This window comes from Amblyraja radiata, chromosome 9 (assembly GCF_010909765.2).
Source record: "Amblyraja radiata isolate CabotCenter1 chromosome 9, sAmbRad1.1.pri, whole genome shotgun sequence".
Taxonomy (NCBI): Eukaryota; Metazoa; Chordata; class Chondrichthyes; order Rajiformes; family Rajidae; genus Amblyraja; species Amblyraja radiata.
This window is the reverse complement of record NC_045964.1, coordinates 19,434,110-19,460,927: the sequence shown is the minus strand read 5'-3', so window position 1 is coordinate 19,460,927 and position 26,818 is coordinate 19,434,110. Positions and strand designations below refer to the sequence as shown.

At 40.5% G+C, this 26,818-nt stretch overlaps 1 protein-coding gene across 7 annotated transcripts in view; it reads left to right on the top strand.

Moving 5' to 3' along the window:
• The window catches only part of sipa1l1 (signal induced proliferation associated 1 like 1), a 358,473-nt gene that overhangs the window by 19,152 nt on the left and 312,503 nt on the right, over positions 1-26,818 (top strand). For all 7 annotated transcript variants that reach the window (XM_033026817.1, XM_033026813.1, XM_033026811.1 and 4 more), the window contains exon 2: positions 16,837-16,911. The gene's annotated coding sequence lies outside the window, so the exon portion shown is untranslated. The remainder of the gene's footprint in view (positions 1-16,836; positions 16,912-26,818) is intronic.

The window sequence follows — 26,818 nt, the reverse complement described above, 5'->3', positions numbered from 1 at the left end:
ACAACTACAGGCAGTCTTGACATTTTAGCTTTACTGGCTACCTCAAATCTCATGTACGTTTTAATTTGGGAAGGGTGATTATAGGGTGATGGGTTGTATAAATGACTAAGATACTGTATAGTATATGAGGGTTTTTTCTTTTCTTTTTTCTTTTCTTTTTTTTCTTCTCTTTTTTGTATGGCTTTGTAAATATTTGATTAGTGTATAAATGTAAATAATTTGGTATACATATAGTTGCTGGTGTACATATGGTGTACATATAGCTGCTAAATTTGTATAAGATAATTATGTTGAATAAGGGGTGGGAATTAATAAGCTTTGGCTTCTTCCTGATCCTTTTCGGACACATACGATTTCATTTATTTATAGATATTGTTTATTAAGTGTAGACACTTTATAAATATTCTTGTTTTTGTTTTTTGTATGCTGTTTCACACTTGCTTTTTATTCTTTTATTCTGTTCGAAATAAAGAATTAAATTAAAAAAACATTTAAAAAAATCTTTCCCCTCTCACCCTTCGCAGTTTTGATAGTGTGCAGAATTAGGCTGCACGATACAATAAGCTTATTAAGATGTTTGATATGCTAATGTAAATTAACAGCAATGATGTGTCATGTGCAAAAGTAAAATTATGAAACCGTAGAAAAAACCTTTAATTGAAGCAATGCAACTTTCTTAACATATTCAAATTACAAAATTAAATGAGTATAATGAGAATAGTTCAGGATTAAAAAAATAAAGGACCAGAAATGCAAATTCAATGTACGAGGTTTTGAGCAGGTGGCAGGAGAAAGTTCTTTGAATCTGGACATTGTGGAATTTGCTTCCCAGTTTACAGGAACTCAAGATTAGATTGGCTTGGTCTGGATGAAAGAAAGGAGGGATAATGTAACATGGTTGGAAGAACTGATTAAAACTATTTGCTCAATGTGGAGTAAATGCCAACACAGATTTGTCAGGCAGAATGCCACGTTTTCATGTATGTGCTTCTCTGCAAAATGTGTGTTTTTGTTGTAAAAACTTAACCCGCAAGCCAGATAAATAAATAAATAAATGTCTGTAATAGTGGACAGAAATATGGCTAATTGTTGCCTTGTGATAAATCTATGAGAGTTGCACAAGAAGGCTGATTAGATCCAAGACTCTCAGAGAGAAACACGTCAATGCTTAAAATCTAAGATAGACACAAAAAGCTGGAGTAACTTAGCGGGACAGGCAGCATCGCTGGGGAGTTGAAATGGGTGATGTTTCGGGTCGAGACACTTCTTCAGACCTACCTAAAATCTGTTTGACCAGCAGTTTCCTGTGAGCCACCAATCTGATAAATAACCAGTAAATTATTCTTGTTCCTTTGCACTAGCTGTTTTTAATCAGTGACTTTAAATGCTTGGCCCATCTCCTGGTGTGCTCATTGTTAACTTGTTCAATAACTTTTTGTCGAATGTACTTCTCTTTTGTTCTCCTGTTCCTGAGCCCCCGATTGTGTGCAAAAGCATTCTGCTTTTGTTGCAGTATTTGCAGGCGCTTTTATCATGTTTTTCCTTGTCACAAGAAAAATTAGGTCGTTTTTTTTTCTTCAAGTTATCGTATTTTTACAGTGAAAATTATGAATGAATTGTTGTAGTGACTGTGAAAGAGACGCACACAAAAATAAGTTACTAAGCTTTTATGAAAATTCATATTTTAGCAAGGAATAATTTCCTTCAAGAGGCACTGACAAACTAATCTAGAATAAACAGAGAATAACCATATTTTCCATGTTAAATGAATAAATGATTAAAACTTGAACATTTAAAGCTGTGATCTGTTTGGTCTATTTTGTCAGTATCAGGTGGGATGAGAAATGCTGGATGCTTTACATCATTGCTTGATGATCAGGGCCAACAGTTCAAGCACTGGCACAATGTCCCCTGATAAGATCAGGATTATTTCTTCAACAAGATGTAGTAAATGGAGTGAGGTTACATAGCTAAAACTCCATGTTAAAATTTAAAGTCAGTTGATTTGGGCAGAATCCCAGCAAAATGGAGTTTAATGTGCGAAAGTGTTAGAGGTAAGAGGAATTAAAAGTTAATAATTATACTAATGAAAGTTCAGAGGGATCAAGGTGATCAATTGCATGAATGACAGATTGCAGATGGGTCCAATCAATAGTTAAGACAACAAATTACTTTTTAGCCTTTATTGCAAAAGAGTTAGAGTTTAAGAATAGCATGACCTTGTTCCAGTTGTACAGGATGTCGTTGAGGTTCTTGCCTGTACACTGCACAATTTTGGTCCCCTTAACAAAGAGGATATGGTTCCATTGGAGGTAGTCCAAAGGTGAATCACTGGGCTAATTTTTGGGATGAGAGGTTGTCCTGTCATGATTGCCAAGCCAACTTTGTCCTGGATTTTGAAAGGAGAGGTGATTTGATTGCGGACATTGTGGAGAGGTGATATGAAATCCGAAGGGGTCTTGACAGTATAGATGGTTTCACCTGGGAGCAATGATAAAGATTGAATCCTTAATATTGATGGAATTTTCACACTCTGCTCTAACAATCTGTTGGAAAACACGTAATTGGAGGAGATAGCAGGTGCGATTCCAGGTGCATATTCCTGAAACATATTCTCTCCGCAAATGATGACTAAATGCTTTTTCCTCTGCCTTGGGTGTACAGCTGTAATATTTTCATTTTTACCCAAAGATCTCAAAGTTGTCCAAGTGTATTGATGTTTACTCTGATTTAATAGCTAGGTTGTAAACTGATAAACTCGTTGAAATTATTTTGTTGATTAATCACAGTTAGAACCTAAAATTCTAGTACTCGAGCTTCAATTTGCATACTTCTTCCCAGAAATTCATCCCAGGTTGGTGCTGCGAAATGCACCATATAATCTGTTGGTACTATGAAATTATTTTCCTTGACTTTAATGAACACATGATGCATCCTCATTTAATGCTATCAACTAAGGGTTAGTTTCTCAGGAACTCTTTGAATGGAGTGATTTTTTGTTTCTGTGCTAGAGGTATCTGGTATATAGAAGAATAATGTAGAATCCACTAAATCTCACGACTGAAAGTAAAGGACAAGCAACACCAAGCTTTGCCAAAAACCTGTTCAAGTCAAGTCTTTCGTCTCTTGTCTCTCGTTTAATAAAATCAGCTCAATACTCCTCGTGTACAGATAAGCCCGTTATGCCCTCTGACCTCGGAGTTTGAATCTCAGCTCACGACCCTCACGTGTGACGCTGCTCGTTGCTCGGCAACAGGAACAAGCTGCACCTAAAAACCACGTGGGCATGGAGTCGCCACAGCTCCCCCCCTTAGCCACCAAGTCACACAAGGTGGCGACTGCCTGGCTTTGTCCTGCCCCGTACTGGTCTGGCAGATTGATTTTACGGCTTGATCTTGTTTGGTACTGCAGTGTGGGAGGTTTTTGACAGGAAGTGTTCGTGTCCTGTGACTTCGCCCGCTCGGTGAGTGAGTTTGTTGATTGATTACGAAAACTCTGAGGTAGGCGTTGGATGACTTGGTACGGGCCATCGTATGCTTGCTGAAGAGGACAGCGGACGGCGTCGTGTCAGACCAAATCGTGTGCAGCTTTGGAGATCAGCAGGCACGTAGATCATTGCAGGTGTTTGCCACGTCGGTGTCGGCCTGAGTAGCTGCATGGTTTGCCATAATCGATCGACATGCCTGTTTGGGTCATAGGATCTGTCTGTGGGAATTGGTTCGACAAATTCACCAAGCAGCTTCAGAGTTGTGCCGTAAACCATTTGTGAAATCGAGCTTCTAGTCGAGGAAGGTCGGAGGTGTTCTACTTCGGCGATACAGCACGACCATGACACTTTTTTCATACTCTACTAAACTCTTCTACACTCGCAAATTAGGTCCCCGCAGTGGGACAGGACCTTTACGTTTATGCAGCAATGTTGGCAAGGGAGTTGAATTGCCACCCTGTATTTTTTTTTTTACTACATCATCAGGCTCTGTTAATCTGGTAGTAAACTCAAAGCCTCAAAAATGACACTGAAGTGTGAGCTGCTGAAATAGTTGCTTTAAGTGCCAGAAAGCTGGTTGTAACTCACTCACATGAATGTCCTAGCTTCAGAACTCAATAGCAGCAGTATGAAAACTGCCATAAGATTTGCATGATAGCCCATACAATTGCACAGTTTCACCTTTTATTTGTAATCAACACCTTGGCTCAGCAATGGTTACAATTCTAAGCAGCTCTATTGGACTCGATCTGCCTTCGTTTTGCACGATTAACAGTGGTGTCTCAAATATTTTGTTTCCCCACTGTGTGCAGCCTTTTTAACTGGGAGCTCATCTGGCTGTTCCATTGGTTCAGTCAAAAGCAAGCGATGCCATTGCATTGTTTGGAAAGGAGTTTGGCACTCCCCTGCTAAATACCAGAACAAAATCTTCTTGCATTTGGACGTGGGACTACTTTCAACATGTTAACAATGGCAGCCTGCTTGGACTATTTTGAAATCGATTAATTTTGTGGTAAATCAGTATGTTGATTATTATCTAAATGGTGTCAAGTTGGGGAAACAGGATCTGGGGGTCCTCGTTCATCAGTCAATGAAATTAAGCATGCAGGTACAGCAGGCAGTGAAGAAAGCGAATGGCATGTTGGCCTTCATAACAAGAGGATTTGAGTATAGGAGCAAAGAGGTCCTACTGCAGTTGTACAGGGCACTAGTGAGACCACACCTGGAGTATTGTGTGCAGTTTTGGTCCCCTAATTTGAGGAAGGACGTTCTTGCTATTGAGGGAGTGCAGCGTACGTTTACAAGGTTAATTCCCGGGATGGCGGGACTGTCATATGCTGAGAGAATGGAGCGGCTGGGCTTGTATACGCTAGAATTTAGAAGGATGAGAGGGTATCTTATTGAAACATAAGATTATTAAGGGTTTGGACATGCTAGAGGCAGGAAACATGTTCCCGATGTTGGGGGAGTCCAGAACCAGGGGCCACAGTTTAAGAAAAAGGGGTAAGCCATTTAGAACGGAGATGAGGAAACACTGTTTCACACAGAGTTGTGAGTCTGTGGATTTCTCTGCCTCAGAGGGCGGTGGAGGCCGGTTCTCTGAATACTTTCAAGAGAGCGCTAGATAGGGCTCTTAAAGATAGTGGAGTCAGGGGATATAGGGAGAAGGCAGGAACGGGGTACTGATTGGGGATGATCAGCCATGATCACATTGAATGGCGGTGCTGGCTCAAAGGGCCGAATGGCCTACTCCTGCACCTATTGTCTATTGTCTATTGATTAATGATAATTTTAATGCTTGTTGATACATTCACTGTATTTTGTCTTTGTGAATGAAAATATGAATATTTGTGTTATTTATATTATGTTCGACCAGAAGCCTTTTTGCTACAGCATATGTTGCAGCATGCTTAATTATGTCTAAGCTTTTTCCATTCATTTGGGAAGATGTAATAGAGGAAATATTTGTTGGTTTATTCCCAAATCAAAACCAATTATTATTTGTGGATAAGATTCTGATTTAATATTAAAATATAAAGCAATTTAATCTTCTTTAATGTGTCGCTAGTGACACCATCATTAATGATTATCTTTAATTGCTATTTGAGAAGGTAGTGGTGCTGCACATTAGCGGCTGCATTTCTTGTGGTAGGGTTACTTCTTCCTCAGTGCTAATAGGTAGGACATTCCTGGATTCTAATCCAGCAACAATTAGGATCTGCAGTGTATTCTCAAGATGTTCTTGAGCTTTAGCTAACTCTCCCCAAAGGATATGGGGAATGGTGTTGGAATTATAATTGAACAAGCTTTTTCCCTTGCTCTATTGTACCTTGTAGATTCTAGAGATGAAGGGATTAAATGTTTTGGCTGCTGAATGAATTGCTGGTTATTTGTGCTCTTTGGTCCTAGATTGTGTCATCCTAGATGGTGTTTTGCTTTCTTGATTCTTGGGTGCAGTCACCTGGCCAAGTGGAGAATATTTAAGAACACGGCTAACTCGTGCCTTGTGGAATTCAAGGTGGTTTTGTTGAATTTGGAGCTGAGTCATACTCCACAAAAAAATAAAAACCTCTAACCTGCTCTTAAAGCAGTCCATTAAAATGGGTCCATTTTAGGTCTTCATTAATGATATTGGTATTTATTATTGTCATATGTACTGAGATACAGTGAATAACTTTGTATGCTATCCAGGTAAATTGTGACATACATGATTGCAGCAGGTAGTGCAGAAGAGAACATAAACAGGGTGTAGTATATAGCATTCCAGCAACAAAGAGTAGGGGTAAAAATAAATGCAAGGGCCACAATGTGGTAGATTGGAAGATTGGGAACTTGTCCCTCGGATATGAGAAGTTCATTAAAGTCTGATAACAGTGGGGAAGAACCTGTTCTTGTGGTTGATTTTTTGGTGTCATTTCCTCAAGATGGAGGATAACTTGCTTTCACTCCAGTTTTGTGCATTTATAAAATAGTTCAGAAGGGCAAACTAAACACATCCACGGATGGAGTGAGAAGTGGCATGTGGACAGGGTGCAGGTGCATAATCTGTCAGATGGTGCACTCCTCTACCAGGTAAACAGGGCTTACAGCAGCTCAAATTCCTCTTGGTTAGCCCACAACCGAACAGTCTGAAGATTATCCAGTTTTGGATATCTTATTCTCATGCTCAGTCTCCCTCTACCTTTCTGATCTACCCAGGTCCTCTGATGCACACCTTTCTTTCCACTCTTCCCATCCCCCGTCACCTATTTCGATTTCCCTCCCCTTCTGTATCTCTTGCTCTCATCACCAAACTCCTTCCAGGTTCCCAATATTTCTCCTGTTCCTATCCACTCATCATTCCTCCCTTTGGTTCTCCATTTCACTCCCCACCTTCCACCATTTGTGCATTTTTGACCTCCATTTGTCATCTCCAGCCTTCTCTTCTCCACCTGGCGCATTTACCAGTTAGCCCCTCCTTATCTGGATCTACCTATCCCTTAAAATCCATCCTATTCTCCCTGGTCCAATTACTCCCAACCTGTGTCCAAGATACCTCACATGCCCTTAAACTGCAGTTTCTACCTATCACATGACAGCTCTTGCCCCACGCCTTCATTCTCCCCTCTCTAGCAGCCATCTCCTCTTTATTCCAGTCTCGAAGAAGGGTTCTAACTAGAATTGTCATCTGTCCATTTACCTGTACAGATCATGCCTGCCTTGCTGAATTCCTCAAGCAATTTGTCTTTTGTTCAAAATTCGAACATCTGCAGTCTCATTGGACTTTCACATATTTCAATGAGATCTCCTTTCATTTTTCTAAACTCATGATGGATGAATAAGACTTGGCGTGAATTAAAACAAGAACAGTAAAGAGATGAATGGGCTCAGAATAATGGGTAGAATATTGGAGGCCCAGTAGGAGTTGGTAGAAAAATTATATTCTGAACATTCACGGCACGGTTTCAGCAGCAGATGGACTGAGACGGCAGTGGATTCTGTAGGCGTTTTTTTTTTTTAAAAGGTCAAAATAGGTGGTCTGAAGCTCGTCTTGGGGCCAAATCTGGCACAGTGTTCTGCCAATCTAATACAGCTGCAGACTGAGGGGCAAAATTAGTTGAAGTGTGTTGGGGACCAAGCCCGCAGGGCTGATTTCCAGCATTGCCGAAGCCCGGAGAAGCCACCTCTGCTTCTTCACAGACTTCCATGGGCTTCTTGGCTTTCAAGCTGGACATCTGCCTGTGAGTGTGTGCCAGGTTAGACTTGCAAGTGCAGCAAATCCTTAAAAATGGGAATAAACTGTTATCAGGGGAATGGCATGTAACCTACTTAGTTGATTTAATCCTGTTAGTTTATCCAGTTAATCCATGCACATTTTTATTTTAAAATCCTAACAATTAAAAAAATTTGTTGGTATATTTGATCATCTGAAGCACGCTTCTTAAATCATTCAATTTCACCCACAGTTATAATAGTTGATGAGCCTGGGACCTAGTGGCAGAAGCATTGTATTACATTGATTGGACCCGCTTCTATCCCTCCCTCTGGCAACACATTCCATCTTTCGGTTATATCTTTTTCACCCTTAAACCTAGGACCTCTGCTTTTAGACTCCCCTACCCTGAAGAAAAGACTGTGGATTTTCATGTTATCATTGCCCCTTATTATTTTATATACCTCCTGCAAGGTCACTCCTCCGCTTCCTGCACTCCAAGAAAAAAAGTGACCCAGGCTTTCTAGCCTCTCCTTTTCACTCAAACCCTGCAGACAAAGTAACATTCTTCTAAATCTTCTTGAACCCTATCCTGTTTTACAACATCCTTCCTACATGAAGGTGACCAGAATTGTACACAACACTCAAATATCATGTTATCAACGTCTTGTGCAGCTGGAACATGATTTCCAAATTTCTGTATTCAATACACTGGCCAATGAAACTGGCTCACCACCATGTCTGTTCCCACGGCCCAGATTTTACAGGGAGCTCCTATTTTGCTCGCCCATTAGCCCTGCAAGCAGTTCTACATAGCACTTAATTTGTATGGAAATAAATTTGATTATTCAGCAAATGCTTTTCAACACAGCCAACTCCAAATTCGAGCTACTACTTTATTACTGCCCTATGTGGACGACACAAAACATGATCCCGACGTTCTGTGCGGCAGGAGGATCCTGGCGAGCCCTGGCCATATCCGACAGCAGGACTGGCTCTCCCGCTGCCGACTGAGAACCCGCCTGGAACGACCCAGTGTGCCACATGGCCGGGCACAGGAAGACCTATACTTCTGTTCCTGTGGTCTGTACAGGCAGTGTATCAATTTTAAATATGACCAAATATATTTAAAGTGCTTTTCTGTTGAGCTACACTAACTTGTTTTGGCAGGAATAAGTAGCCCATGGAAGGATAGAATGTCCACTTGGGATGAACTGCAAACCAAAAAAATAAATAAATTGTTGAAATAAAATGGATTAAAAATTGAATTATCTTATTTACGACATTGGCCTTCAGAATGATGTTTAATTTATATCAAAACCTGTTTGTTGTTTGAGAAAGTGAACTTAAAGTTCATCTCAATATCACCCAATAAATGTTGAAACCTAATGTGTGTGAGAGCTTATTCAGTTTTGAAGTTTTTTATTTGCAGGAAAACATATTGCCCCATAAAGGGCAGAGAAACCCTTGTATTTCTGACAGCACATGTCAATAAAATAGTGACGGGTCCAAGTGCACTTGCACTGCCTGTACAAATTATAATAGTGTGCAAAAAATGAGTTGTGAATTTTTTCACATATATGCTGATAAAATCTACCTATTATTTTGTTCCAAGTCAATTTGTTATTTTTTTTAATCACATTTTGCAATTATTTTGAATTTTGTGAGATAAGACGTTTAGTGCAAAATCTGTAGATGATAAATGTTTGGTTTATCTCCAGATTCCTCAGTGTATTTCTGCTACTTTCAAGGCACATGTCGAGATTGAAAATGGGGAAAATACAATGCTTCTCTGATAGGTGAAATATTGGCAACACACAAATCTTGAAATTACCTAGGATGAAGCTATTCATCCGGCTGACATTTGCACAGCTAGCCTGCAAATTATCCTTCCTTGTGATTACACAACTTGGCAGGGGACACTTATTTGAACACAAGACCCTGTTCTTCCTCCTGTGTCCAAAATAGATGATCTCCATATCTAAAGTATATGTGAATATCCTGACAGTGGTGTTTCAAGACATTTCACCATTATTACAAGATAATGCAATCAGTGCTTGTCAATGCCAACCAGATCTGAAGGTTGATTTTTCTTTTGGTTAACAAAATATACGTTTAATTGTGTAAAATTAGTGTATCATTCTGCTTGAGAATGGGTAGCATTACCATCTTTCTTTAGACTCATCTTGTACTCTGAATCCCCTTTGGTACATCTATTTTTAAAATCTGCAATACTCAGATTAGATGGATCATCAAGCTTTATTTTATTTTGAGTTGTGTGAATGTGTAATGTTTTTATGTATAGCTTCAGGCAGTGGCAGGTTCCCAAATAAGAAAGAACATTAAAAATGAGGTTACAGCGATTGAGACAGGCTATTTAAATCTTCTGGACAGGAGGCAGCACTGAATTACATGATCTCAAAACCTGAAATAGACTTGGCCCTCAGCAGTGAGATAAATTTAATCATTTCTTAAGTTGTGGTAGGTTATGACCATTTAAGCAAATATTTTTTGACCATTTAAACTACTATTGTGAAACATTTATCTTTTGCATATGGACATTGATTTGGTTAGATTGCAGTTTTGAAGCTTTTTTGGCTTGGGGAATAAACTTTGCAATAATTTACACAATGATATATGGTTTTGCAGTTAAAAATTGTCAGTAGATATTTTGTAACTCGAGTTGTGCAATCTATCTCTCCATTGAGTAATGGGTCATACGCCTAAAACCTAAGATTGGTTACTTAGTCATTTTTTTTAATTGGTCTCTGGCTGATTGGAGATTTGTTACAATAACATGGATCCTCAGTATCATTGCTTGTATTAGCTGCATTGTATTCACTGTCCTGCTTCAGCTACTTTATTATGTTTTAATCGTCGAGCGTCATATGCTCGAGGACAGTGAGATTTAGGTGCAATGAAAGTGTTACTTGCAGCAAAATTACAGACACAAAGACTCAGACACAGAACATAAGTTATGCATAAATCATACTATAGACAGTGAAAAGAAAAAGACTGTGCAAAACCATATACAAGTGCAAAACACAATTTTAGAAAAACAAGTTTATTATTGTGTGAGAGTTGGTCCTAGGTGTTCTGTTGATTTAGAATTGGGGTTTTGCAGGTCAGTTTTAGAAACTGATGGTTGTTGGAAAGTACCGTTTTAATTGTATCTGGTGGTTGGGGATTTCTGGCTTCTGAATCTCCTGCCTGATGATAGCAGCGAGAAGAAGGAATAGCCTGGATGTTGGATATCCTTGATGCCATTTTCTTAAGGCAGCATTTCATTCAGATGCTTTTAGTGGAGGGATGGACTTTAATGAAGCGGAATAAGAACATGTATTTTATTGATATATTAGAATACTTTTCATAGAAACCTGCAACACAAAAGCGAGCCCTTATGGCTCACCTTGTCCATTCCGACCGTGATGCTATGCCTTTCCTATTAAAGTACTCGACAGATGGCCTTTATACATTGTAATTGTATCTGCCTCCTACCATCTCCTCTTAATGGATCATGTCAGATATTCACTGCACTCTGAGTGGAAGAAACCTTGCCTCTCAGATCTTCTTTAAACTTACCTCTCACCTTAAACCTGTGCCCTCCAATTCTTGACTCCCCTGCCATTGGAAGAAGACTCTGGCTATCTATCCCACTCATCATTTTATAAACTTCCATAAGGCCACTCCTTTGCTTCCTCGTTCCACTCTGTCCTTATAGCCAGCTCTTCTGTAATCTTTCTGTTGCCACATCCTTCCTGTATTGGGTAGAAGAATTGTGAAGTGTGAAGCAAGAGGAATGAATGTAGGTGGAAGGGGAGAAATGGGTGCAAGTCCAGGTGGGACACAAGAAAGAGAATGGGGAGGATGTTTGATTAGTTACCTAAAATTGGGGAATTCAGTGTTCAAACCGTTGGGTTGTAAGCTACCCAAGCAGAATCTGACTGTTAACCCTTTCTTTGCCCCTCATAATTTTAAATACTTCTGCCAGGTTCCAGAGCAAACAATCCCAAATGTGTCCAACCTCTTCTTATATCTCTCCAGAGATGCTGCCTGCCCTGCTGAGTTACTGCAGCATTTTGTGTGTCTCTCTTCTTATAGCTCATACCCTCTCATCCTGGCAGCATTCTGATGAATTTCTTCTGCACCCTCTCCAAAACCTCCCCATCCTTTCTGTAATTGGGCATCCAGAACTGTGCGCAATACTCCAGATGCGGACTAGACAAAGTCCTTTAAAGCTGCAATATGACATCCTGTCCCTTGTATTCAAAAAACGATCTAGGAAGACCAGCGCATGTGGCAGGTTTCACATTTCCTTTGGTTTATGGGCAAAATGTCTGGAGAGGGTGTGGTTTGGGTGGGGGATGCAAAGATGTGACTGGTGGTGGGAACACATTGAAGGTGACAGAAGTTTTGAAGTGTAATGTGATGGAAGCGATAACTGGCTCTTTATCAAAAATACCTGTTTATCATATTGCTGCTCAAGGGATCTTTCTTGCTTTATAATAATTAAGTCTTCCTTTAGCTTTGTGACACGTATAAATGCTTTCAGTGCCCTCAAATATCCTGACAAATAGCTCCTCTTTAGGTATTAGTCTAAAATGTGAAAACTGGCTGGGCTTAAGGTAAAACAGGTGGTTTGGAGGGGGCTTGGGGGAAGATTAGCTGAGGTAGTATTGGGGTTTACCTCCCTTTAAGCTTTACGATCTTTACTTAGTGATGGCACCAACTACTACAGGTACTAGTTGCATTTTAACATTAAAAAAAAACATTTTTTGGTGCTTTGCAGAGGTATAGAGGTTTAAAACACAAATGGTGAATTTTTCATCTTTGAATTAGGGATGCGGAGGGTAATCGCAGCAAGTCAAGTCAAGTTTATTTGTCACATACACATACGAGATGTGCAGTGAAATGAAAGTGGCAATGTTCGCGGTCTTTTGTGCAAAAAGACAAACAACCAAACAAACTATAAACACAATCATAACACACATATACCTTTACATAATAAATAATGGAAGGAAAAACGTTCAGTAGAGTTAGTCCCTGGTGAGATAGGCATTTACAGTCCGAATGGCCTCTGGGAAGAAACTCCTTCTCAACCTCTCTGTTCTCACCACATGGCAACGGAGGCGTTTGCCTGACCGTAGCAGCTGGAACAGTCCGTTGCAGGGGTGGAAGGGGTTTCTCATGATATTGTTGGCTCTGGAGTTGCACCTCCTGATGTATAGTTCCTGCAGGGGGGCAAGTGAAGTTCCCATAGTGCGTTCGGCCGAACGCACTACTCTCTGCAGAGCCTTCTTGTCCTTGGCAGAGCAATTCCCAAACCAGATGGTAATGTTCCCGGACAAGATGCTTTCCACCGCCGCTGCGTAGAAGCACTGGACGATCCTCGGAGACACTCTGAATTTCCTCAATTGCCTGAGGTGGTAAAGGCGCTGCCTTGCCTTACTCACGAGTGCTGAGGCGTGTGATGCCCATGTCATATCCTCGGAGATGTGGACTCCCAGATATTTAAAACAGTTCACCCTATCCACAGGATCCCCATTTATCCTCAATGGAGTGTACGTCCTCGGATGATGTGCCCTCCTAAAGTCCATGATCAGCTCGTTTTTTTGATGTTCAAGAGGAGGCTGTTATCCTGGCACCAGAGTGCTAGATCAGCCACCTCCTCCCGGTAGGCCTTCTCATCGTTGTCTGAGATCAGGCCCACCACCACAGTGTCATCAGCAAACTTAATTATTGAGTTGGAGCTGAACCTAGCCACACAGTCATGTGTGTACGATGATATAATTCTGGAGACTGGAGCATAAGATGATATAATTCTGGAGACTGTTCTCCAGAGATGCTGTCTGACCTGATGTGTTACTCCAGCACTCTGTTTTTATTTGTAAAACAGCATCCATAGTTCCTTGTCTCTACTAATAGCAGCATCTTTGTTGGGGGAGTTTGGCTCCTCTCAAACAAACCTGTTGACAGCTGTGGCTTTCTAACTGGGGTGCAGGTTAGTGTTTGGCTATGGAGATCCAAGAAGCTGCAGATGCTTGAATCTTGAGCAAAAAATAAACTGCTGGTGGGACTCAGTGGATCAGGCCGCATCTGTGGAATTGTTTTTTGTTGCAGTATATAGGTTAAGTTGCAGCTCAAAAGGCCAGAGAACTACATCATTGATCCGATCCTCCAGTGGCTGCTGAGGAACAGAATAGCAAGTTTTTATTTAGTTTATATTTAAATGAAAGCTAGTGTTTATCCAGTGATGACCATGAAACTACTGGATTGTCGTGGAAAAAATCAAAGTTGTTCACATCTTTTGGGGAAGGAAATCTGTTATCCTTCATTGCTATGACCTACATGTGAGTCCTGACTTGTGTGTGTGTTTTGATTCTTAACTGCCCTCTCAGATGAATGGCAATAAATGATGATTTTGGCTGTGTCACTTGCATCTTCTAAATGTATTTTAAAGTTGTATAATCATTTGGGTTGGAAAATATCATGTAATACTCTTATCCTGTGTGCTAAGCATTGATTGATTGCATTAGGTGAATACCATTAGTCAAGGTTTGACAACTGTTGGCACGTTTTACTATGTTTGGTGACAGGAAGCGGTGTCAAAACTGGTAACAAAGCACGAATAAAAATATCAGCACATTCATTTCCAGAAAATAATTGAACTAAAATGTCTTATTCTCATATTTTATGTTGTTGGAGCAATTATGGTGTTTCCTGGTTTATGCGACCTGCAATAATTGAGTCTTGACTTGCTGCAGGAGCAGCACAGTGATAACGATGACGTGAATCTGGTAATACAGGATCATGTTTCCCAACTCAGTAGGTTAATGTTTCAGTGGAGTGCTATTACCCTTTGTGCCCTGTGTATTTACCTTTCTCTTCTGGGTTTGGGTCATGCCATATTGATCTAAAATCTGACCTGAGATGATCTTGCAAAAGTAGTTTGAGTTTCGCTGTAAAGTACCACATTGTCCACATAAGCAATTAAGAGTGCAGAAACTAATTTTCTGTTTGAAGTTCTTATGTGTGGAGTGCCATTTTTGAACCTTATTTTACTTTTAAACTTCCTCCAAATGGAAACCACATGAAATGTTTTCTAAATGTTACAGCAGCATGTTTGGATTTTAACTTTTGAATTCCCATGCCAAAAGATTTCAAATGGAAGTTATTTATCTTTTTTTGTTGTTGTTGCAGTTTTCCCTCGTTGCTAGGCATTGATGTAGCTGTTTTTAAAAGTTCCTGATTTGTTTACCTGTTGTCAGCATAAAGCAGTTACTAGGTCAGGTACTGATTTAACACACAAAAGAACTTAAGGTGCTGGCGTAACTCAGCAGGTCAGGCGGCATCTCTGAAGAACATGGATGTTTTCATGTGTGGACCCTTCTTCAGACTGATTGTAGAGGGGGAGAAGAAAGCTGGAAAGGGACAAAGCGTGGCAGATGGAACAAAGCCCAGAGATAAGAACAATAGGTGTGATACAAATTGGAAGAGTTGCAGATTGTGAAGCCAGAGAAAGGAAAATAGCAGGTGGGTGGTGGAGGGGAGAAATAGGTGGGAGTCAATGTGTGGCTCTGGGGAGGGAAGGAGGAGAGAGGGAGAAGGAGGTGGTGCTGTGGGTGAGAAAAGAGGGAGGTTACCTAAAATTGATGAATTTGACGTTCATGCTGTTGGGTTGTCAGCGACCCAAGCAGAATATGATGTGCTGTTCTTCCAGTTCGCGTGTGGCCTCACTCTGGCAGTGGAGGAAGCCCATTTTCTTAACTCCAGCCAAGAGGGAAAAAAAGATTATGAACTTGTTGAGTACCGTGCACAATTCCACAATGTCCCAAGAAATTTGCTGCCAACAAATTTTGGCATGTAGCCATTGTTGATTGGGAGCACATCTGGTAGACAGTCTTGTACAGTGACATTCCAAAGAGTAAGAGGGAATGGGTTTAACGTAAGGCATAGGAGGGGGGCTTAAAGAATTATTTTACCCAGCAGTGATTGAAATATGAAGTATTCAACGCGAGGGCGTGATGGAAACAGTACTCAAGATTTTAAGTATTTTGAGGCACACTTGAAGTGTTGTAGCTATAATCCACGTGCTAGATAATGGGAACAGTATAGATGATATTCGGTGGCTGCTACGGGTGTGATGTGCAGAAAGGCGTATTCTATGCTTTGCTGTTGAGCTGAAAATAAGATGAATAATCAAGTAATCCAATGTGATTATGTTAGAGGAAAGAATATTGACCAAGGTATTGGTGAGAATTTCCCACTCACTTTAACAGTGCTATGCGATCATTGATGTCTATGTGAATGTTTGAATGAGATGAGTTTTTCCTTTGTCTCAGCTGAAAGATGCCAGCTCTGACTTTGCTTGCGTATTGACAGGGATTGCATGCTTCACTGAGTTTTGAACGAACAACTTTCTCATCTGGCTTCAGTGACCAGTAAACCTAAACTGATACTCTCACTGCTCAAGTCTTGATGTATTTTCTTTTAGTACCAGTTTGTCCCGTTCATTTTCCCACAGCAGTGATAATTAATGCTAATGACTTTATGTTAATCCTAAACTCCAGTGTAATGTAAGTGTATTCAAGCACCAACAATTCTAGTCTGATGCGTTGTCCAGGATTATGAATTCTAATGGACTGTATTGGGATTAAGCTGTCGGGGAATGTATTGGGAGGGTGTAGCACAGGCCACACTGTTGAAAAATACTTCTTGTTGAGGTTGAGTGCTTTGAAAATTATGAGGGAAAATGAGAGAGTCTGAAGAAGGGTCTCGACCCGAAACGTCGCCTATTTCCTTCGCTCCATAGATGCTGCCTCACCCGGTGAGTTTCTCCAGCATTTTTGTCTACCAGGGAAATGTTTGATCTTTTGAACCTGCAGCACATTCTGAAGTGTGTGAGAGGGAACTGCAGATGCTGGTTTAAACCAAAGATAGATACAAAAAGCTGGAGTAACTCAGCGGGACAGGCAGCATCTCTGGAGAGAAGGAATGGATGAGTTTTCGGGTCGAGACCCTTCTTCAGACTGGTTAGGGATAAGGGAAACGAGAGATATAGATGGTGATGTGGAGAGTAAAGAACAATGAATGAAAGATATGCAAAATTAGCTTTATTTGGGGAAGAATTGCTAATATTTTCTTTCCTTATTTCCAGAATAATTCCAGCTGCCTTAAAAATGGAAATGGAGGATATGCGTGGCAAGCCTTTGAACATCTGAATATAAAAGAGGTGAGGTTAATTTATTGGTTTAAAGATTTTACACATATTATCTTTTCCTTGTATTGATGTAACCTTTTGTACATTTCCACTGTTTTCTGATTTTATTTTGGACTTCAGTCTTCAGAGTTTCCAATAAACTGGAAGCTCAAGATGATCGACCACTGTGGACAGAACACAGGGCTCTGAAAACAGTCAATGAGTGTACGTTAGGTTTTGCCATTGTAGAGGCCATTTCTGAGCTTCCTGTTGCATGTCATCTCAACTCCCCTTCCCATTCCTACCTCAACCTGTCTGTCATTGGTCTTCTACATACTGAGGTCAAACACAAACTAGATGAACGATACCTCGTATTCAGCTTGGGTAGCCTACAGCCCAATAATATGAACATTGAATTTTCAGAATTCAACTAACCCACTACCCCCGTGTTTATTTCCCACTCCCATCAGACCATCCAGGATCCCCTTCTTTGTTTACCTTTTCCATCCCATTCCCACTTCCTCCCCAACCCTGCCTTGTTACCTAGACTCATCATTCTCATAGTCATAGAATGATGCAGTGTGGAAACAGGCTCTTCGGCCCAACTTGCCCACACCGGCCAACATGTCCCAGCTACACTAGTCCCACCTGCCTGCGTTTGGTCCATATCCCTCCAAACCTGTCCTATCCATGTACCTGTCTTAACTGTTTCTTAAACATTGGGGTAGTCCCAGCCTCAACTGCCTCCTCTGGCAGTTTGTTCCATACACCCACCTTGTGTGAGAAGGTTACCCCTCAGATTCCTATTAAATCTTTTCCCCTTCACCTTGAACCTACGTCCTCTGGTCCTCGATTCGCCTACTCTGGGCAAGAGATTCTGTGTATCTACCTGATCTATTACTCTCATGATCTTGTGCACATCTATCAGATCACCCCTCATCCTCCTGTGCTCCAAGGAATAGAGACCCAGCCTTCTCAACCTCTCCCAATAGCTCACACCCTCTAGTCCTGGCAACATCCTCGTAAATTTTCCTGAACCCTTTCAAGCTAGACAATATCTTTCCTATAACATGGTGCCCAGAACTGAACACAATACTCTAAATGTGGTCTCACCAACGTCTTATACAACTGCAACATGACTTCTCAACTTCTATAATCAATGCTCTGACTGATGAAGGCCAATGTGCCAAAAGCCTTTTTGACCACCTTATCTACCTGTGACTCGACTTTATCTACCAGCGACTCTTACCACACAATCCTACCTCATTCTACATGCCAATTATCCACATTACTACCTACATGAATTTCTTCTCCCTTGGTTCACCTTCCTTTTACCCTCCCTCACCTAGTTCCATCTGCTCAGCATCCCTCCTTTATCTGGTTCCACCTATCACCTACCAGTCTGCCATTTGCTCCTGATTCCAGCATATGCAGTCGCTTGAGTCTCTCTCATAGTTACTTTTTTAATATTTTAGATTATGTATATTTTACTACTGGACTGGGCTGACAACTATCTCATTTGCCTCAAAATGAACAAAACCTTTTGCGAATTTTATTAAGAAAAGGAAAATGCTGAAGATAGCAGGTCAGGTAGCATTCGCAGATAAAGAAACAAAGTTAATGTTTCTTGAAGGTGACCTTTTATTAGAACCCTTTTGTTGAAATGGTCTGGACGTGAAACGTAATTTCTCCTTCTCTATCTCCGGGTGTTGCCTGGTATTGTGAACCCTTCCAGCAATCTGTTTTTGCTTCAGATTAGCAGCCTATATTTTGTTTTGCTCTTTGATAATATGTGTCAATGATCACATGATGCAGTGAATTTATTTAAAAAAAGGTGATTCCAGCAATTAAACTATTTTTTTTACATTTTCTTTATCAATAGCAATGTAGGTATACACAAGTGTGAAAAAACCATTCTATAGAATTTTTTTTTCATGGAGCGAATATTCTGCATGGATAGAAACAGATAAAGCTGAAAATACTCAGCTAGGCCAGTTGCATCTTTGGAGAGGGAACAGAATTAACATTTCAGTTCAATTTAAACGGAATTGAAACATGTTTTAAGATGTGTGGAGAAAGACATCACTGTCTATGCAATGGTGGCATAGGTTCTTTATTAAATGTGTCAGCTCACAATGTCCTTAATGTACATGAACAACCAGGTACCAGACATAGCAAAGTAATATAACAATGGAATCTGTTCTCTGGCGATTCACAGCTGAAATGTTCCCAACTATGCTGCACGTAAACAGGATGTTTAAACATTTAAGCTAATTGGAGGTATTGTGATTTTGATAACCGGCTGGCTGGAATTTGCTGAGCAATGTGGAATGGACAGGTCAGTGGGACTAATTGGATATCTTCTCAAAAGTTGTCAGTGTGGTGGAGTTAACAGTAAAAGAGGCAGGATGTTCCCCTGTATTTGATCAAGACAGGATGGGAAAGAATAGGATGGAGGGATCGCTTGAGGTAACATGCTTCGCTCCCTTCCGATTTCATGGTGTGTGTGGTATTGTGTAGTCATCCTACTCCAAGAGTAATAATAATAATGGATGGGATTTATATAGCGCCTTTCTAATACTCAAGGCGCTTGTAGAGTAGACAGAGAGTCATAGGTGAGGCATGTCTGGCTGCCCACATCCTAAAATTTCTAATGCCTCGGGTATGGGAGTTTGTTATTCTCTCATAACTTTGCTTCAATTTGCAGAAACCAGTCTGCTACCACCAGAGTTGAGAAGAATTCAGGTGTGTTTAATTAGCAGTTCGTGCCAAGGGTGCTGCATAATTAGCAAGACTCATTTGGGTACAGTTAAGCTTTATGCTGAAACCACAAACTCTTTAATTTCCTTAGCAGTGACTCTGGAGGTGACTGAGTTTTCAGAGTAGAGAACTCTATACGACGAGACAACAGGGTGAAAGGTGAGTGCAGGGACTGCATTTTGCAAGTTGCCAAAGCAGTAAAAAAAAAAGAAATCGAAGGCATTGGCTATAATTTCAGGTTAGATGTCAATTTCTAATCCCGTCAGGATATCTGTAATCTCAGCGTACAAAAGACGTGGTTAAAGACTTCCATGAATAGCTGGAGACTCGGACAAGTCTTTCTGGATAAAAATAATAAATCCATGCTTCTGTAGAGCTTTCTGTCTTAAGGCTTTGCTAATGCTTTATAGTTATTTTACTGCTATTGGTGTAGTGTCAAATTTGCTTTTTGGTATTGCTATCTATATTGCATATACATTTTCAAATTATTTAAGAGTTTACAATATGATACTACATATATTTGTGTGTAGTTGAAGATTTTTTTCTTTCATTTCTGGAATGTGGGTGTTGCTGTGAAGGGTGGTCTTTATTCTAATAACCCTTTAGAAGATAACGATTTCTGGAAGTTGTGCAATTTGTTGATATATTTGCAAGTGGTGATATTTCCCGGTATCCTGTCCTTGTGCCAGCTGACGTTCTAATAGGTGGTAGGTTTAGATGCTGCTGTAAGAAGCCTTGCTGTTCACAGTATTTAGTAGATTTTACACACTCGAGGGCATGATTTAATACGGTGGTGGATGGGAGCCCCATTGAGCTCTGCATGTCCTGGATGATGATTTGTTTACCATTGCCAGACAAATGCATGTTATTCTTTTATGCTGCTTCCTTGTAGATGATGTCAAGGCATCAGCAATGCAGTCACTTCCCAGAGAATTCCTACCCTATGATCTGCTCTCGTAGTCATGATTATTGTGGGTGGCCCAATTTCATTTTTGGCCAATAGTAACCATCTGGGTGGTGGGATTTTGCAGTTAATAACATTGAATGGCAATACAAGATGGTTCACTTTGTTGGGAAATGATCACTTGCCAGGCAAACATTACTTGCTCCATAGCAGGCCAGATCTGCATGGTGCCCGTGTTGTGAAGCAGGAAACATGCACTGCTGTATTCTTGGACTAAATCTCTCTCTCTCTCTCCTTTAAATTGTATCCCTCTTGGTCAGAGCAGATCTATACAGGAAGCTGTTGAAATCAATGAAAATTACAATTCTACCACCATATTTAGAGTGTTTTAGACTTTGCAGTGCTCAGGTTGAGTTTGAATTAAAATGCAGATTCTGTTTCTCTTGCTCTCTTTGTACAATCAATCCGAACAAGGGTCACAGCCCGAACATCATCTATCTATGCTCTCCAGAAATGCTGCCGATCCCGCTGAGTTACTCCAGCACTTTGTATCTTTCTTTATTATGTTGGTGTTGCTTAATGTTTTCGCCATTTCCTGTTGAGTTATTTGCATAACCCTATGTTTACTGGAGTAATATGTGTATTGACATTGCCAGTATTTCTGATCAACCATTAGAGAGAAGTTCAAGTGAGTTTATTGTCATGTGTCCCTGTATAGGACAATGAAATTCGTGCTTTGCTTCAGCACACAGAACATAGTAGGCATTTACTACAAAACAGATAAGTGTGTCCATATACCATGATATAAATATAGACACACATGAATAAATAAACTGATAAAGTGCAAATAACAGATAATGGGTTATTAATAATCAGAGTTTTGTCCAAGCCAGGTTTAATAGCCTGATGGCTGTGGGGAAGTAACTATTCCTGAACCTGGTTGTTGCAGTCTTCAGGCTCCTGTACCTACTACCTGAAGGTAGCAGGGAGATGGGTGTGTGGCCAGGATGGTGTGGGTCTTTGATGATACTGCCAGCCTTTTTGAGAGCGACTGCGATAAATCCCCTCGATGGAAGGAAGGTCAGAGCCGATGATGGACCGGGCAGTGTTTACTACTTTTTGTAGTCTCTCCAGGGCGCTCAAATTGCCGAACCAAGCCACGATGCAACCGGTCAGCATGTTCTCTACTGTGCACCTGTAGAAGTTAGAGAGAGTCCTCCTTGACAAACCGACTCTCCGTAATCTTCTCAGGAAGTAGAGGCGCTGATGAGCATTCTTGATAATTGCATTAGTGTTCTTGGACCAGGAAAGATCTTCAGAGATGTGCACGCCCAGGAATTTGAAGCTATTGACCCTTTCAACCATCGACCCGTTGATATAAATGGGGCTGTGGGTCCCCCTCCTACTCCTTCCAAAGTCCACAATCAGTTCCTTGGTTTTGCTGGTGTTGAGGGCCAGGTTATTGCGCTGGCACCATATGGACAGTTGCTCGATCTCGCTTCTATACTCTGACTCATCCCCATCAGTGATACGTCCCACAACAGTGGTGTCGTCAGCGAACTTGATGATGGAGTTCGCACTGTGACTGGCTACGCAGTCATGAGAATGTGCTGCTGTTCAGCACACTGCAACATTATTTAAGACACAAGACATTGTCACTTTTTATTAATCAAACCACAACTGCAATGGTTAATGCAAAGCTTTGTCCCTTTTTCTAAAATAAACAGCCTGTTCCATAGCAAATGGACATAAAACCTCCAGTGTTGATTAAATAAAACTTGGTAGACTCGAATAGCCAAGTTGTTTCTGGGGTTTAAAACTTGGGTGAAACTGTTATACTTCTGAATTCTGAAACTTTTCTTATTCTAACAATTTGAGTTTATTGGTGGCCCTATTACCCTAAATTTACAGATTGGACTATTCTCCAAAATGTAATGGAGCACAGACTCTGGATTAAAACCCTAATACATACATGGGAACCTATCAATACGTAAGGGCCTGAAGAAGAACCTAGAGCCAGCATTCCATTCCCTCTCTTTTCTCTACTAATATATTGGATGACTGAAACCAAACAAACTATTGACACTTCTTCTTTTTGCGTGTGGCATGCACAGCCTAACAAAACACTACATCTATTCATTTGCACGTCGGGTTGATAGGTAAAACAGGGTGGACAACGTGAAGGTTGCAATCTCCCATCTCACTATTGACACTAGAGTTAAACTATGTCTTTATTATCATTGCTGAAATAAAAGTTCAAGTGAATGACCACATTCCAAGTAGGTTTGTCTGAACTTCCAAGCTGCTCCGTGAGTAGTCTGAATGTAGCACCTACATAGAGCATTAACGTAACGTGTGCTGGTAAAGGGCCTGTTCCACTTTCCCGAGTCCCCTTCCGAGTTGAAAGGACCTCAAAAAATAAAATTTTAAAAATCACGATTTTTGTGAACTACGAAAGTTGGAATCTTTCTCCTCCCGACTATCTTTTTACTTGTGGACTTTTTTGTCATGCTGGAAAAAAACGTCCCGACCTACCTGATGCCCCGAGTACCTACGGCTGGCATAACGAGCCACTACGATATATCTACAGACTCCTACGCCCTCCTACGGACTCGCTACGGACATTCTCCGAGTTTGAATCAAGGGGAAAACTTGGGATAATTCGGGAAAGTGGGACAGGCCCTTTAATTTCAGTCAGCTGGCTGGTTGCATTGATTCTTTGATTAACTGGTCAGCGGACAAGGAAATTCTTGGTGATGCAGAGCAAAGATGTAAAAATGGGAACACGCTGTAGGTCAACCGACATTTAATTGAAAAATGCAGTGGCCCATTGAGCAGAAATGGCCGATTACTGTGTTGTGTAGCAATCTAACTAACATGATACTTCTGGTTTGCAATGTACCTTCTAACCTTGACAATAGGTCAGAGTTATATTAATGTGCTTGTGGTAAGTTCAATGAGCAAAATAAGCTTTTCATTTAGACTGTGGAAGGTGACTTGTCATCAATTCTTGTAAATGATTTAATATGACTGTTCTTAAAGACTTTAAAGGTGTTTTCTTTCCAACTTATTCCAAGGTTAGTGGGAAAATAATCTAATCCTGGATGTATTTTTTCTATTTAATTAGTTTCAAAGGTTTCAAAGGTCTTTTATTGTCACGTGTACCAATTAAAGTGCAGTGATATGCAAATTACCATACAGCCATACAAAAAAGGAACAAGACACACGACTACATAAGTCATACAACTACATAAACATCCACCACATTCCTCACTGTGATGGAAGGCAAAAAAGTCCAATCATCTTCCTCTTTATTCTCCTGTGGTCGGGACAGTCGAACTGTCCCCTGTTGGGGGCGATCGAAGCTCCCGCAGCCAGCAGTCGAAGCTCCTGTGGCTTGGAGTTCCCTAAAATCAATCTCTACCCAGATTTGAAGCTCCGTGATGGTAAGTCCGCAGGCTCCCCGCGATGGAGCTCCCGGTGGATTTCCAGCAAAGGCCGCCAACTCCTCGATGTTAGTCCACAGTGCGAACGGAGATACGATACGGGGAAAAAAATGTCATCTCCGTCCAGGTAAAAGATTAGAAAAAGCTTTCACTAACTCCCCCACCCCCCCCACAAAACAAGCTAAAGAACACGAAAAACATACATTTAACACACATTATTTAAACACAAAGAAGGAAGGAACAGACAGACTGTTGGCGAGGCAGCCATTGCTGGCGCCACCCGATAGTTTGATGCAAACCGTAGCGGTTTCCTATTTTGGAGGGGAATTCTTTATTTCCTTTCAGCTATTGTTGTGTTTCCAAGCAACCAGTTCATTTATGAAAGACAGGATAGTATGAGTTTTAAAAAGATTATTTTAAAACCATTATTATTTTCCCACACGACTTTCATTGAGACATGCTTAGCGAGTAGAAGCTAAGAATTCAAGGTCCAAGCATTGACACAGAAGATTGTAAATCAATGTTTTTTCCCTAATGTGTTCAATTTGGTCAAAATTTAATGCATCATTCTTGCTTACTCGTGTTCAATTATGCAGAAAATTCGAAATGAAATTTCTGCAGCGAACAGATGTAAGATCATTTGCAGCCACGCCGTATAGAGTTTTGACCATTTCAGTCAGGCTGAGGGCAACGGGAGATCATTTTTATGTCTGATGATGCTTTCTGCAAGAAAATCTCTCTAACACTTTCAATCACAATAGTTGTGGTACAAACAGGCGAAGCAAGGTGTTTTTTTTACTGTCTTCCCTTTTGCGCATCTTTGTCTTTGCATTGATTGTATGCTTCCACAACAGTTCTCTGACTTCTTTCATGCCAAACATTCTGTGATCTACAAATGCTGATCCAGGTGGGACAGTCGGGCTTTATCCAACTAAATTACAGTACACATCTTTTGTTGCTTGCTTTCAGTCTTCATGAGCTCTGATTAGATATATTCGTGCTCAATGCTTTCCTGCATTCTTCTCTGCCAGTTTGAGCCGTCTTTGGCCAGGCAATTTCAGGAGATAGTGAAGCTGTGAGACTATTCTCTATGAGGGTTTGGAGTTTTTTCCCTATCCTCCCAGAAATTGCTCACCATGATGTGTTTAGTAATTTGCCTATTTTGGGCATCTGGTTTCAAATTTGTTGATGTGACCTATACATTGGAGCTGGCATGAGGTGTTAGTCCAGGAAGGGATGTTAACATTGATTCCCATATTCTGCCTGAAGATTTTCAGATGCACCAATGGCATTAAATTTGCTATGTCGCTCTTCCAGGGAGATGCTAAATGCATTTCGTTGTCTCTGTACTGTACACTGACAATGACAATTAAAATTGAATCTGAATCTGAATCTTAAATCTCCAGTGCTTTGAGGAGCCAACTGAAAGTTGTCCATGTATCTGCAAACAGAATGACTGCTATTCAGTTAATCATAATCTTGGTGATAGGCTTCAGAGCTTCATCTTCAAGTTGTTTTCTGCAGGTGACCAAAGGCTGCAGTTGGGCTTCGGAGACGGTGCTGTGTTTTGTCGTCAATGTCTGTCTCTTCAAGATAATTTATGCAATGTAGAAAGAGATCCAAGTTGATCAGGATCTTATTGTGGATCTTGGATGTTCTTCCAAGAATTATAATTGTTATACTGACAATCAAGGGATATGATTGAATGATAAAAACAAGCAAAATGCAGAAAGCAGCCACCACCACTATTCACGGCCTTTCTTGATCTCACAAAAGCTTTGACTGCCGTCACATAAACTTTTGTTTGCCCCACATTGTGATCCTTGCCAATGAATCTACCACCACTCCCAATTCTCTGATAGACTCGGGTCAAGTAAAGCCATGTGAGTGCATTAATCACTTTTAGTCTTTCTTTCCTTAATACTTTATTGGCTGGATATAATATCAACCTTATTTATCTCTCCATATTAGTGGCAGATACTCTTTGCATATTTCAATTTTGAATGACGTTTTACTAAAGTAACCTTGTCAAGTTAGCTGTAAATATCCCATTATCAAAGCGACAGTCGAGTCTACTGCTTACAGTTTGGGGTATTTCTTCTGAGGGTTTTATTGCTATGACCTTCAACTGATTTGGATTATGTTATCAAATTGTTATGTTAAGCATTCACATTGGAGATAATTAGAAAACCTTAAATAAACACATGATTTTCCCACTGAAGGGATTTTGATTTTCACTCTATTTTGAAAGCGGGGGTGGGATTGGCTTTTGCATTTAATCTGTCATGTTTACTAGATCATCTGGCAAATATTCTTAACTTGGAGAGGTTGCAAGTGTACTGCTCACTAAAGGATGACATTTTCTATGTAACAAATATTCACCAGTATGATCTATTTTATAATAGAGCGTAAGTAACTTGGACAAATACTCAGTGTTTACTATAGTGCCATATTTTTGTACTGCAGATTGTTGGTGACCAGACCTTTGTTTGAACTCGTATTTGATTTGACTGCCCCTCTTGTAAATACCAGTCTTGACTTTTCAAAAGTTTTGCAAGTGGAATTGCATGGAGAATTCTGGAAAATAGCTTTCTTCAGAGGTTCCTTGGAATTGAGGATGACTTGCTTTGTTTTTGTTTTTTTGGGTAATGTTTGCACTGTAGAGATACAGTGTAGAAACAATCCCTTCTGCCCACCGAGTTCGCACTGACCAACAGCCACACATACTATGTTATTACAGTTTTGCATCCTACACACTAGAGGCAATTTACAGAATCCAATTAATCTACAAATCTGCATGTCTTTGGAATGTGGTAGGAAAATGGAGCAT